The sequence below is a fragment of the Gracilinanus agilis genome, chromosome 1 (assembly GCF_016433145.1).
Source record: "Gracilinanus agilis isolate LMUSP501 chromosome 1, AgileGrace, whole genome shotgun sequence".
Taxonomy (NCBI): Eukaryota; Metazoa; Chordata; class Mammalia; order Didelphimorphia; family Didelphidae; genus Gracilinanus; species Gracilinanus agilis.
In genome coordinates this window covers 619,494,505-619,507,577 of record NC_058130.1, presented here as the reverse complement: position 1 = coordinate 619,507,577, position 13,073 = coordinate 619,494,505, and positions in this window count along the sequence as shown.

The window sequence follows — 13,073 nt, the reverse complement described above, 5'->3', positions numbered from 1 at the left end:
AGAGAGAGAGAGAGAGAGAGAGAGAGAGAGAGAGAGAGAGAGAGAGAGAGAGAGAGAGTTCCTTTTTCATTTGGACTTCACCATAACAGTGACAAAAGGATTTTTGCTCCTAGAGTGAGCTAAGGAGAAATAACAAGAGCTTATAAACATTTGTTCATCAGTACATAATGATTTACTTATTAACATTCCAAGTGACAGTCTTTAGCTGTAGGAATAATGTGAATATCATAAAAATGACTATATCATATTATCCTAAACAGTGATGGGCAAACTACGGCCCACAGGCCAGTTGCAGCCCCTGAAATGTTCTATCTGGCCATGCAACATTATTCCTAATCTGACGAATACAATGAGTAGGATACAATACAATGAAACTTTGAAAGAGTTGCCTCAGAAACAGACTGACAGATGAGCATTTCCTTTCCTTTGGTCCCCTCTTTAAAAAGTTTGCTCATCACTTTCCTAAACCTTTGAGCACATATATATGTCTTATGAGAATGAGGAAATTATGTGCAAAATGATTTGCGTACAAATGTACAGATTACTAGGACTGGTCTGCTTCAACCCCATAATATTGGCAGATAACTCAGAGCTAAAATTGCCTTCCATTACCATTCATCTGGCTTACCCTGATCAAATGAGCAATGGGATATTTACAGGTTTTATAGGTTCATCCTATACCAACAATTTTGACTTCTGAACAACCCCTAGAGAGCTTAGAGAAAGAACTCTGTTAGGTATACATATACTTTTTTTGTATTTAGAGTGTTTTATGGAATGATGCTCAAAATGGATGTGGAATTATCTTGGATTTTGAAGTCTCTTTTTATAGAAAATGTTTCATTCTAAAAGAATTTTTCTGGAACAGAAAAATTTGTCTTATAATTGTCCTTTGTTGAGCCAGCAGTTGGTTTCAGGCCAATTCCCAGAGTTAATTCATGTCCCCAATAGCCTCTCTTAACTGCCAACCAAAGTAATGAATAGGGAAATTCTTTTGCTCTGACTTTGCCAATGGCAACTTTTCAGCCATAGTGTTTCACAAAAAGAAAGGATGACAAGGCAAAGGAAATAATTAGCTAGTGACTGATGTTTAAACAAACATTAAGAAGGGAGGCCATATGTCATTGTATTGTATTTTCTCAAAATATCTATTGAATAATAGTCATCCTTATTGCTACAGGATCTGACACTTACTTGAGGTGTCTAGATGTATTGGTCTACTTTTATGTCTCCATTGGGATTGTTACTTTATTTACATTTATCATAGAGTGTTTTTATCATTTCAAATGTCACAAAAGAAAAGAAAAATGGTTTCCTGTAGGAAGGCTTCCCAAAAGCTAACAAGGGCAGACAAATGAGATTTTTTAAAAATATAAGACTGTGGCAACTAGGTGGCTCAGTGCATACAGAACTGGAGTTGGGAGGACCTGGGTTCAAATCTGACCTCACATACTTTCTACCTGTGGGATCATTTAGTTTTGCTAGGTAAAAACATATTCAGGTGAACAACAACTAAAAAAAAAACACCTTGTAACAGCAGTTCAAGCATAAAGGACAATTTATCTCAAACTATCACAAAATTAACAAAAATTATCTAAAATTATACATAATCCAGACCAGTAAGTGAATCACATCATCCCAAAATAGGACTATAGATCTTGGGATCATAGATTAGGAGCTGGAAGGAACCGGAGAGACTACCCAGTCCACACTCTTCAATTTTCAGCTGAGCTAATGAGGTCCAGTTAGTGTAAGTACCCTGCTCAAGGTCACATAAGTAGTAAATGTCAGAGTTGGGTTCCTATGATTCCTGACACAACACCCTATACTACACTGCCTCTATGTTCATACATTGGATTGACAAGTAGGAAAATGTGATTGTATAAGATAGCTATATTGTAAAATGTTAAAGGTACAAAGGATACTATTATGGGAGCCAGCAGTCCTGTTTTCAACCTAGCTCAACTTTTGGCAGTACAAAACAACCACAAAGGCTCAAAGCTGACAACTGGTCCCAAATCTTCCTCCTATTTTTAATTTCCACCACCACTGATATCTTTTTCCTATTCAAGAAACACCAACATGTTCAGGAGCTGTCCAATGCTGAAGCTTTTTAGATGAACCACTTTGGTTTGCAGTCACACAATGGGTTTGCAGTCACCTAATCAGACAATTAAATTCACATACATTAAGAAGCTGAACTGTCTCTCCAAGTTCAGACCTTGTTTGACATTGATTTCTTTGAACTCTAATCTCTGGGTTGTATGCAGATCTTATTGCCACCTTCTTGCTGGCCTACCATTCTGGTCCTAACTCAACCATCTCCTATGCCAGAACCCACTTGTCTTGTATTTTATGCTCATCATTTTTTTCCTATTCTGAAAAATACATCTCTTGCTGCTTGCTACTCAAAACTTTACACATTTCTGTCAGTTACTCCCTCCATCCTAGTTCCATCAATCTCTGAGCATGACTAGGAATTCTCCAGAAGTAAAAGAGAGTGAAAAGTGTCACCTCTGATAACATTTTATCTAGGATTAGTTCTCTCTCCTCTGTCTCTCTCTCTCTCTCTTTCTTTGTCTCTATCTCCCTCTCTCTCTCTCTCTGAATTTTGTACATATTCAGTGAATTAAAAATCCTTTTTGTTTGCAAATGGAAAGCCAGGTGACATAATAGAATCCTTTATTGTATTTGAATGTGTCACCATCTTTTGTTAAGCTGATAGTTACATAATTCACTTCTATACATTATTTGGGCAAGCATCTCCTAAAATAATGATAATAGAGGGATAAATGAATGATTTTACATTGAAGCCCTGTAATATTTCTTGAGTCTTCTAGACATAATCATAAATGGGGCCACTCTCCTTCTTAGATTCTGGGATAAGACACCAAAAATGAGTCCTTAAATCATAGAAACAAAAGGTCAATTTTGACCCTTGGGGGGGGAAACCAAACAAAATGGATCCTCTGACCATAATCTTATATATCAAATGCTACTGCTGTCCTCTTGTGGCCTGGCAGACTATATGCTTTTAATTTGAAGATCCTTTTGGGAAATACACTAAATATCCAAACTCATTCACCTTTCTTCCACTCATTCCAATATTTAGATTTGGAAGAGACCTTAGACATTCTTTCATTTTAAAGATGAGGAGATTGAAGCCCAGAGAAGTTGTGTGATTGAACCAGGACTTATATAGCTAGCATGCATGAGCAAGGATTTGAACTGAGGTATTCTTGATTCCAAGTGTGGCTCTTTATCTGCTCTACCTCAGTGAATCTCCACTTCTTCCAGAAATATGACAGCAGAAGCCAGAGACCCAGAAGGACAGATAGATGAACATTCTACTGTTAAACGTCCTCTCCACAACTCATGAATCGAGATAGAGAATTTCTTAATGTTGTCAACCAAGAATGAATTCTACCTTTTTCTGAACATGTATCATTTTGTGTTAGGAAAAGCTGAAGGAGACATATAGAAAAAGCAATTTGTATGGTGATTTTACAAGGTGTTATTCAAACCATGATCACTAAAATATATGATTCCTTTGCCAATATTCTGAAGTTGAAGGTGAACTTAGCACACTACCTATTTATATCATTAGCTAATAAATAGAGTATTAGGCCAAGGGGATTCAGAAAATGTGAGCTGTAGTCTAGGCACTAATACTAACCTGCTATTTAAATTTGAATAATGCACTTGAGTTTTCTGTACTTTGGTTTTTCCACCCATAAAATGGAGCTAGTAATACCTGCCCAGCTAACCTCCCAGGAGGTTTGTGGGGAATTAGATAATGAATGGAAACATGATCAACTATTGTTTTAGAGGCAATTATTAGTATCACTTCAAGGCCCATGACACAACTTCACCCTTTGATTTTTTTCTTTTTGATTCCTTGATTTGAAACTTAATTTTATTTAGCAAGGCAGTATGGTATAGGGCATAAAATCCTACTTCTGACGCTTATCAGCAAATCACTTAATCTCTTGGCCTCAAGTAACTAACTACCTGGACTCATTTATTAAGTGATAAACTTAGTTTTAAGACCCACATTGGTGGAGAGAGTTCACACACCAAAGTACTTTGAAGCTCATTATGATCTTTGTTTTTGCTATCTCAGTAATCAGATTTACTAATTATTTCCACTTCTCACCTTTTATCTCTCCCTTCCCAGAGCACTTAAAAAGTATTAATTATGCCATCATGTTAAAGATGTGAAACTTGGACAGTAAGAGGTGAAGTCATTTTGTCAGGGCCACCCAAAAAAAAAAAACAACAGGAAAAGAGATGGGGGTGGAGATTAGATTTCTTTCATGTAAAGATCTTATTACAAGGCCATTTCATCTGCTGCACAGGTGTGCTGTGATGAAGTCATCCGTGGACCTCACTGCTTTGGCCTTGGTAAGCTGAAGCATAAAGGATTCAGTTTGGTCGCCAACAGAAATTTCATACTGGGGGTCTCTCTGCTGTCCTTTCTCCAAGCCATTGTGTTTTCACATAGTTCTCTACCCTAACTATGGAAGGAAGTTAGTCTGTGCTTTGTCTAAGGTCAAAGGGAAAGGCCCCAACAGCTGATTTGACATGAAAGTACAACTATGCCTCCCAGGCAAACCTTAAAGGAGCCAGCCAGCTTTGAAATAGAATTACTATACGTATACCTCAGGCCATTCCTTCCTTCTACAGCAGAGTTGATCATTGGGAAGATAGATATCTATCTCTGCACCATGCCTGGTGAGCAAAAGGCTCCTAGAGACCTGGAGTCCAAAAGACCTGAGTTCAATTCTCTTCTCACACACTTGCTAGATCCTCTCTGTCTGCTTCTGTTTCCTCACCTGTAAAGTGTAAATGTTAATAGCATCTGACATCCAGAGTTGTCATGAGGATGAAATGAGATAATATTTTTAAAGGGCTTTGCAAACCTTAAAGTGCTATGTGAATCCTATTATCATTACTATTTTTATTAAGGATATTTGGATTCTCTCCTGTGACACTTATATTGCCAATCAATCCATTGGATTCCCAAACAGACAATTTAGGAAGGGAATAGGACCATTTCAAGAAAATAGATAATCATTGTGGGTTCTAGGCCTTGGGGGCACAAAGCTACTCAGCGGGGAGAAGGGAAGGAAGAAGAATCTTTCCCAACTCTATCAAAGGGTATGTGAGGATATAGACTCAGAAGAGTAGAACGGCTAATTCTTAGATTGTATCTTTCAGTAAAATGCAGTCATATCGAGCCCACATGTTCAGATCATCAAACATGGATAAATAATGGAGGAAGATGTAATTGTCCCCACATTAAAAAATATTTGTAGAATGGGAGGAAAAAAAAGTGATGTTTGAAGAGTCATATTATGGGTCTTAAAAGGGAAATCGAGATTTATTGCTTTTTTATATGGAGTCACATTGGGATGAAGTTAATGACAATGAAACAGATAGATTTACATTATGTGAGAAACATTAAAAGTATGAATGATGTTGGCTCCAGATATCATTTAATTGTTCCTTCCTAATAGCAGTAGAACTGCTTGTGACTAATAAAATGTTTTTTAAAGTCATTTGTAAAATTACTCTGCCCAGCCCCTTTCTCCATTACTTATTACTACTAACATCAATATGAGAGCTCTCCAATCAGCTGCAAGTTTCCTCACTATCTTTATTTCTTTTGAAGTCTCTTTAGAACATTTGGGAGCATTGTTCCATTTTCAATCCACTGGAAGTTTCCCTTTGCCAGGTATATTTTAAGTATACAGTATCTCTTAGCTCAGTGATGGGTAACCTTTTGAGTTTGGTGTGTCAAAATTCACCAAAAAACTGAGCATAACTCAGGTGATATGTCACTTCGAGAAAAAAACATAATTTTGCAATATTTATAGTTTAAATAACAAAAATGTATAATTGTAATATGTAACTGTATTTAATAAACCAAAATAGAGTGTCTACACTACACTACAGCAAATATTTCATCCTTGGCATGCAGCCCCGTACTTCTCTATATGCAGCCACATGCAACCACGTGTCATCAAAAATGGCTACATGTGTCCGTGCTGACACACATGTCATAGGTTTGCCATCACCATCTTAGCTAGTTCTTCAAAGTATCTGGGATTTCACTGATGGGGGCATTACTTCCAATGAGATAGATCTTAAGCCATCCATGTCTGCCAATTCTATCTAACTCTTCTGATAAATTTGCCATAAGAGAAAGAACCAGTGTGATGGTCAGCATGAGAGGGTGGGAGGTAGGACTTTGCCACATTATTTTAATATTATGTGATACCAGTGGAGCATAGAAAAGTGGATTGTCCAACGACTGTACCTCACTTTTACTATGTGACCAACCCACACATTTTCTGGTGATACAAAGCTTTTTAAAAAATGTCTTAATGATATATTTCATTCTTATATCATACTCAGTTCTGAATTTGTACCTACCTTAATCATATATTTCTCAGTTAGCCTACCACTTCTCCATCATTGTTTCTCATTTGGAATATGTTTGATATCTTATTGTTATATAATTCTTAAATGTAGCCTTGTACCAAAATGATATTCTTTTCATTTTAAAATATATGATAATTATAATGTCCCTTCATTTTCATTCTGGTTGTCTCCAAACAGCCATGTTACAGAATTATTTGGGAAATAGAATGGTTCATTGAAAAGATTACCTTTAATAGTGTCATAGAGTCAGAAATGGAATGAACCTTGGAGGTCTTCTTAGCTAATTTAGTTTTTATTCATGTGATAACTAAAGACTGACAGTCACATACTAAAGACTTGCCAAAGTCACATAAGTAGTGAGTAGTAGAATCAGGAATTGAAACCCACATCTGCACTTAAAATCCCAGCTCTGTTAACTATTACTTATAAGAATTTAGGCAAGTTACCTGACTTCCCAGGGTTTTCTCATTTAGAAAAGAAAAGACTTTGTAATTTTTTAGATTCTTCCTAGTTCTAAATTAGTGATTCTATGAATATTCTAGAAAGCAAAAACATCTGAGAACAAGTATTTTTTGGAAAGTTCAAATAGGTCAGAGATTACTTGTCATTTAGGTAATAAGCACTTTGAAGTCCTGGGATACTAAAGCGGGGGGGGGGGGGAAAGCTCGCTTTATTCATCTTTAGATCAAGTGACTTCTTTTCAGTAAATGGGTAAGTTTTAGAAAAGAGAAAAAAACTTCATACTTCAATTGATTATCTTGAGTAAGACTTCAGATGGTACCACTCTTAACCAGGTGCCTTCCAAATCTAGAATTCAAAGTCAATATAGTATCTTCTTCTGGCATTATCTTAATGAGTAACTCTGGCTTGGTCAGAATGGGCTAACCATTATATAATTTTGTATATGAACTCGTAAAAAGATAATACCAATATAGAACCTAATAATATTAACTGTTTGAATATAGGTAGAAAATATTTTGTCTGGAACTATCATATATGATTCTTAGGTATCATAGTAGAACCATACTCATGCTTAAAGGTCAAAAAAAGCTATTTGTTGGGCAAAGAATGCAAAGGCAGGCTCATATGTCACAGTCATATGGATCCTAGAATTCCTGAACTAGAATTCCAGCCCTGGATCTTTGAATTCCTGGACTCTATCATATGTAGCAGCACGAATATCATCAGAATATTCGCCAAAGAGGAGGACTCACAGTGATCCCGGTTAAAACAAGCATGGAATTTTCAGGTGACAGCATGAAACTCTATGCCAACTGATGTACAACACAAGGAATGGTCCAATAAGAATTAAAAATTGCACCATGGCCAGTGGTAGGTAAATACTGAGGTAGTCAATCACAATAGGGAAATTAGATACTATAACCATTGCATTTATAAATATGTAAATATATAAGAAAAGACAAGGCAAACAAGGCATTCCAAGCTGTAAAATAAAGCACTTTCTTGAAAAGAGTCATCTATGCTGTAGCTAATTAAGTCCCTCTGATTGTTAAAAAAAAAAAAAAAAAAAAAAACAGTGATCCTTGAACCTTTTGTTCTCAGGCACTCTTCATACTCTCTTTTTTTTTTTTTTAAACTCTTACTTTCTGTCTTGGGATCAATACTATGTATTGGTTCCAAGAGCAGGAAGGGCTAGGCAATGGGTTTAAGTGACTTGCCCAGGGTCACAGAGCTAGGAAGTGCCTGAGGCCAGATTTGAACCTAGGACCTCCCATCTCTAGACCTGAATCTCAATCCATTGAGTCACCCAGCTGCCCTGCCTCTTTATACTCTTAAAACACTATTGAGAGGGGCAGCTGGGTAGCTCAGTGGATTGAGAGCCAGGCCTAGAGACAGGAGGTCCTAGGTTCAAATCTGGCCTCAGATACTTCCCAGCTGTGTGACCCTGGGCAAGTCACTTGACCCCCATTGCCTACCCTTACCACTCTTCCATCTATAAGTCAATACACAGAAGTTAAGGGTTTAAAATTAAAAAAAAAAAAACACTATTGAGAACTTCAAAGAGCTTTTGTTTATATGGATTATATGTATCATTACTTGCCACATTAGAAGTAAAACTGATATTTTAAAAATATTTATTAATTAATTTAAATGACAATAAAAAGCCCATTAGCATGCTACCATAATATTTTATGAAAATAACTATATTTTCCAAAGCAGAAGGAAATGAGTGAAAAGAGTGGCATTATCTCATATATTTTTGCAAGTCTCTTTAATTCCTGGTTTAACAGAAGACAAGTGGATTCTCATTTCTGCTATTACATTCAATTTGTGCCAATACATTATTTTGGTTGAAGAATATAAAGAAAATCTGGCCCTGTACAGATACGTAGTTTGAAAAAGGAAGTGTTTTAAGTAGACAAATCACTTCTTAAAATTATTATGAAAATATTTTTGATCTTGCTGACCCCTTGAAAGGGTCTCAGGGACTCTGTAGGGATTAAAGGGCCACACTTTAAGAACTTCTGGCATGGAATAGGCTAAAAGAGAAAAAACTAAAAAACACAAGGGGCTAGGATTTGAATCTCAACTCTACTCTTAATTGATGGTATTACTGAATAAGTCCTTTCCCATTCCTTTCCTTCTCTCAGTCTCCATTTCCCTATGTGTAAAATGAAAGTCAAACTAGAAAGTTTCTAATGATAGATAATGCTAAGATTTCACTCAATTAATTATCTCCCTATAAATTGGCATCTTTAGGGAAGATATTTCTGACTGAAGATACTTGCTTGCCCCTGGTTTTACTAGGAGTAAGAAAAGCTTAATCTGTGGGATTTTTCACATCAGTTTTTAGGATAATTGTTTTTGGTTTTTTTCTCAAAGAAAGTACTCAAGGAATAGTAAGAGAAAACAGAGGAAAGACCTGGAAAAAAGGACAGAGAAAAATGGCACAGAGAAGAGAAGACTAGTATGAAATCGGGGAAAAGAAGGTTAGCTCCATTGGAGTCATAATACTTGGCTCCACTATTTGCTATTCATGTGACTTTAGGTACCTCTTCTAATGTAACTTTTCTCTTCTAGAAAATGACACACTTGAACTAAGTAATCTCTAAGGCCTTTTCTCCCTCTAAATTCTATTATTCTATAAAACAATTGCTACAAACCCAATGGGTGTCACGTTGGAAAAATTAGGAATGTTATCCTTGTGTTCATAATTGTGTTTCACCCTTGCTGATGGCCTTATCTTGGACAATTGAGGATGTCAAGTAACATAATTATGACTTGGTTTTTTTTTTTTATCAGCTTCAGTCTCTGTGCTTAGAAACATAGACCCCCCAAGGCTAGTTAAGATTGAGATTTCCACTATGTGAAGATCGACAAACTTTCTTCTTTGCATTTTTTCATTTTTTTGTGTTTACTTCACCTAGGGATTTATTTCACTCCAAATTTTATGATCCAATTTGTATTAAAGATGGTATTCAGAGTCAGGTCTATTGTAGCCTGTGATTCAGGAAGATTGCTTCCTCACAGGAATGAGTGACTCATTGCTTTGGCTCAATAGGGCACATCCAGACAGGATCCTTGGGACACATAGACTATTTTGTCTGCCCATAGAGCAGGCTACAATGAAGGTGATGTCAGTGTGACGAGGCATCCTCCTTCTCCTGTCTTAAGGCATTCATTGCAAGCTGCAGGGGGGACTCTTAGATCTCTGTTTACTTTCTCAATTGGTTTCTTTGGTTGGCCAGGTTTTGTGGCAAAGATTAAAGAGCACTCTTGTGTTTTCTGATTCCAGAAGCCATTTTGGGTACTAGTGACTTTAGAAGAAAGTAGGCATTTTCTCTTTGAATATTTTCTTTTATCCTTTCAAATAGGAAAGAAAGAGGGCTTTGTTTATTCAACAGTTGACATAAAATGTTAGCTTCCTTTTTGTTCAGTAGTATATTAATGCAAAGATGAGTACCAGTGATTTCAATTAGCGACATTTAACTAGAATAAATGGTAGATGTAAGTTTAATTTAAAAAATTCTGGTTCACTGAGGCTCATTGTACCCAACAGTCATGGGTTTTTTAAAATTCAAATGTAATGAAATTCATTAAAACTGAATAGGTTATAATGTAAGTTTTGATAATTCAGAGGTCACTTCAGACCCTTGCTGGTTATTTGAGCTTTCTGATGGCCTACATTCTGGATAAATAAGAATGTATTGAATAAAACTGTAAATATTCAGTTAACAGTACCAGTCAGTCAACAAACATTTATTAAATACTTTCTATGGGTGACCTGCATGGTGGTGACATAAAGAAAAGCAAAAGTAACTCCTGCCCCCAAGAAACTCATATTCTAATGAATGAGACATAGATCAAACACTTAAATGCAAATAAGATACAGATAGGGCAAGTTGGGAATTTTATACTCAGAGGGAAGAAAATGAAGGAGGAAGGAGTAGAAGGTGGCAAAGGTCTTTTGAATAGGGAGAAATCTAAGTTATTTTGAAAAAAAGCAGGGAATCAAGGATATGGAGAAAAGGATGTAGAGCATTCCAGGCACCAAGAACAACTGATGCAAAGGCAGAGAATTGGGAGGAGTGTTATATTTGAGAAAGAACATGAAAGCCAGTGTCTCTGGATCATAGAGAACATAGAGGAGACATTAGAGATCATCTATTCCAAGCCTTTTTTTTTTTTTTTTTTTTTTTTTTTTACGGATGAAGAAACTCAATTCCAAGGAGTAAAGTAACTTGCCCAAGGCCTTACCAGTAGTAAGTCACTAAACTATAATTTGAACCTAGCTCCTCTGTTTTTTTGGGCAACTATTTGACACAGTGGATAGAGTAGAGTCCTGGGCCTAGATTCAGAAAGACTCATCTTCTTGAGTTCAAATTTGGCTTCAGATGCAAAGTAGCTATGTGAACCAGGGAAATTCACTTAACCCTATTTGTCTCAGTTTCCTCATCTGTAAAATGAATTGGAGAAGGAAAGGGTAAGCCATTCCAGTATCTTTGCCCCCAGAACCCCAAATAGGTTCACAAAGACTCAGACAAGTGTTCTTTCCATTGAACCAAGCTGCTGGTTCCATTGTTATTTATTTAATATATTATTTAAATAATTTAATATATTATTTAAATAATTGGATAATAATAATAATTTACCATTAATAACAATTATTTAATATTTTATATAACCAATAAAAACTTCCAGTGTCAATATAATATTTCAGTTTTTGTATGCTTCTTTAAAAATAAATTCATTGTTTAAAATGTCATTAGTGAAACACTGTGAATTAATTAACCAGAGAGGGAATTAGCTCCAAATGTAATCTGAAGATTGGTGATGTGCTGTCATAGCATTGTTTATCATTATCATCATTAAATATGTATTGGCCTTTAAGTTGTAGAAGTTGTATTAGGTTAGGAGAAGGAGAACGGTAAAAGTCAATGGCACCCTCACTCTATTCCTTCTTTCTTTGTGTGAGGGAGTTAATTATTCATCCCACATTTTGAGTTGGTGTAAATTGATTTATATTTTTATATAAATATTTTTTATAGTATTTATTGTCCCCTTCTCAGTATTTACTAAGAACCTAGTCTGGGCAAGGCACACAGAAGAGAGGAAGAAAGTATCGCACGGGCTAAAGGTTGTGAGAATAGAGAGAAGCAATACTTGCTGCATGGATGTAATATTTGTAGGTGTTACAGTTGAAGTTTAAAGCCTCCAGGGAAGGGTACATGGAACATAGCTATGCCTTGTCCTACTTCTGAAATGTGTCCTGCCACTATTTTAGAGGGGAAAGTAGAGACTGCATGTACAAATGTCCAGCAAGATTCCTAAGCCTTGTTAAAGCCTGACCTCTAGATGCCCCCCTTCTAGACTCAACTCGACACCAGCCATTCATTTCAAAGAATAATTTGAAGTTGAACTAAGCTCAAATTAAACAAGAGTTCTTCACCTCATGTCTGTGAAGTTAGTTATTTAATATTTTGATAACTGTAATTCAATAACATTGGTTTCCTTTGCAGTCCTATGCATTTCATTTTGCACATTGAAAACATTTTTCTGAAAAGGAATCTATAGCTTTACTGACTGTCAATGGGTTCATGACACAAAAACATTAAGCTCCCACCCCTGGATTAAAATCCACTTAAGGCACCAACTTGGTAAATGCTGATGCTTCATCTCAAAGATTAGCTTTGGACCTTAATAAGTATTCTGCATAGATAATAACCTTAGTAACATATAATTCTAGAATGGCAAAGATTAGTCTTCTAAAAGCTCCTCCATGAAATTCATTTATTCCAAAAACAAAAAGACAAATGAATTATAGGCAAAAATGGGATTCTATGTCCATTGTTATTGTAGTTTAATGTATTCCCCATTGTGTGGGTTGGGGCTGTGAACGGGGGGGGGTATAAATTTAATTTCTAAAGTGACAGAAAAAGGTGGCTTCTCACTTTTATTAAAAATCATAAGAAAGGAAAGGCCAATTCTTATTTCAGATCAAAGCTAATAATGTAGAAGGTATGTATAAATATATTAATATATATATATGTATATAGGAGGAAGACTATTATTCCTTGCCAATGATGGACCTCCCAGAAGGGAAAATCCCTTTTATCAAGTCCCTATTTCCAACCACCATCTCAAACTTCACCTCCTATTGAAAC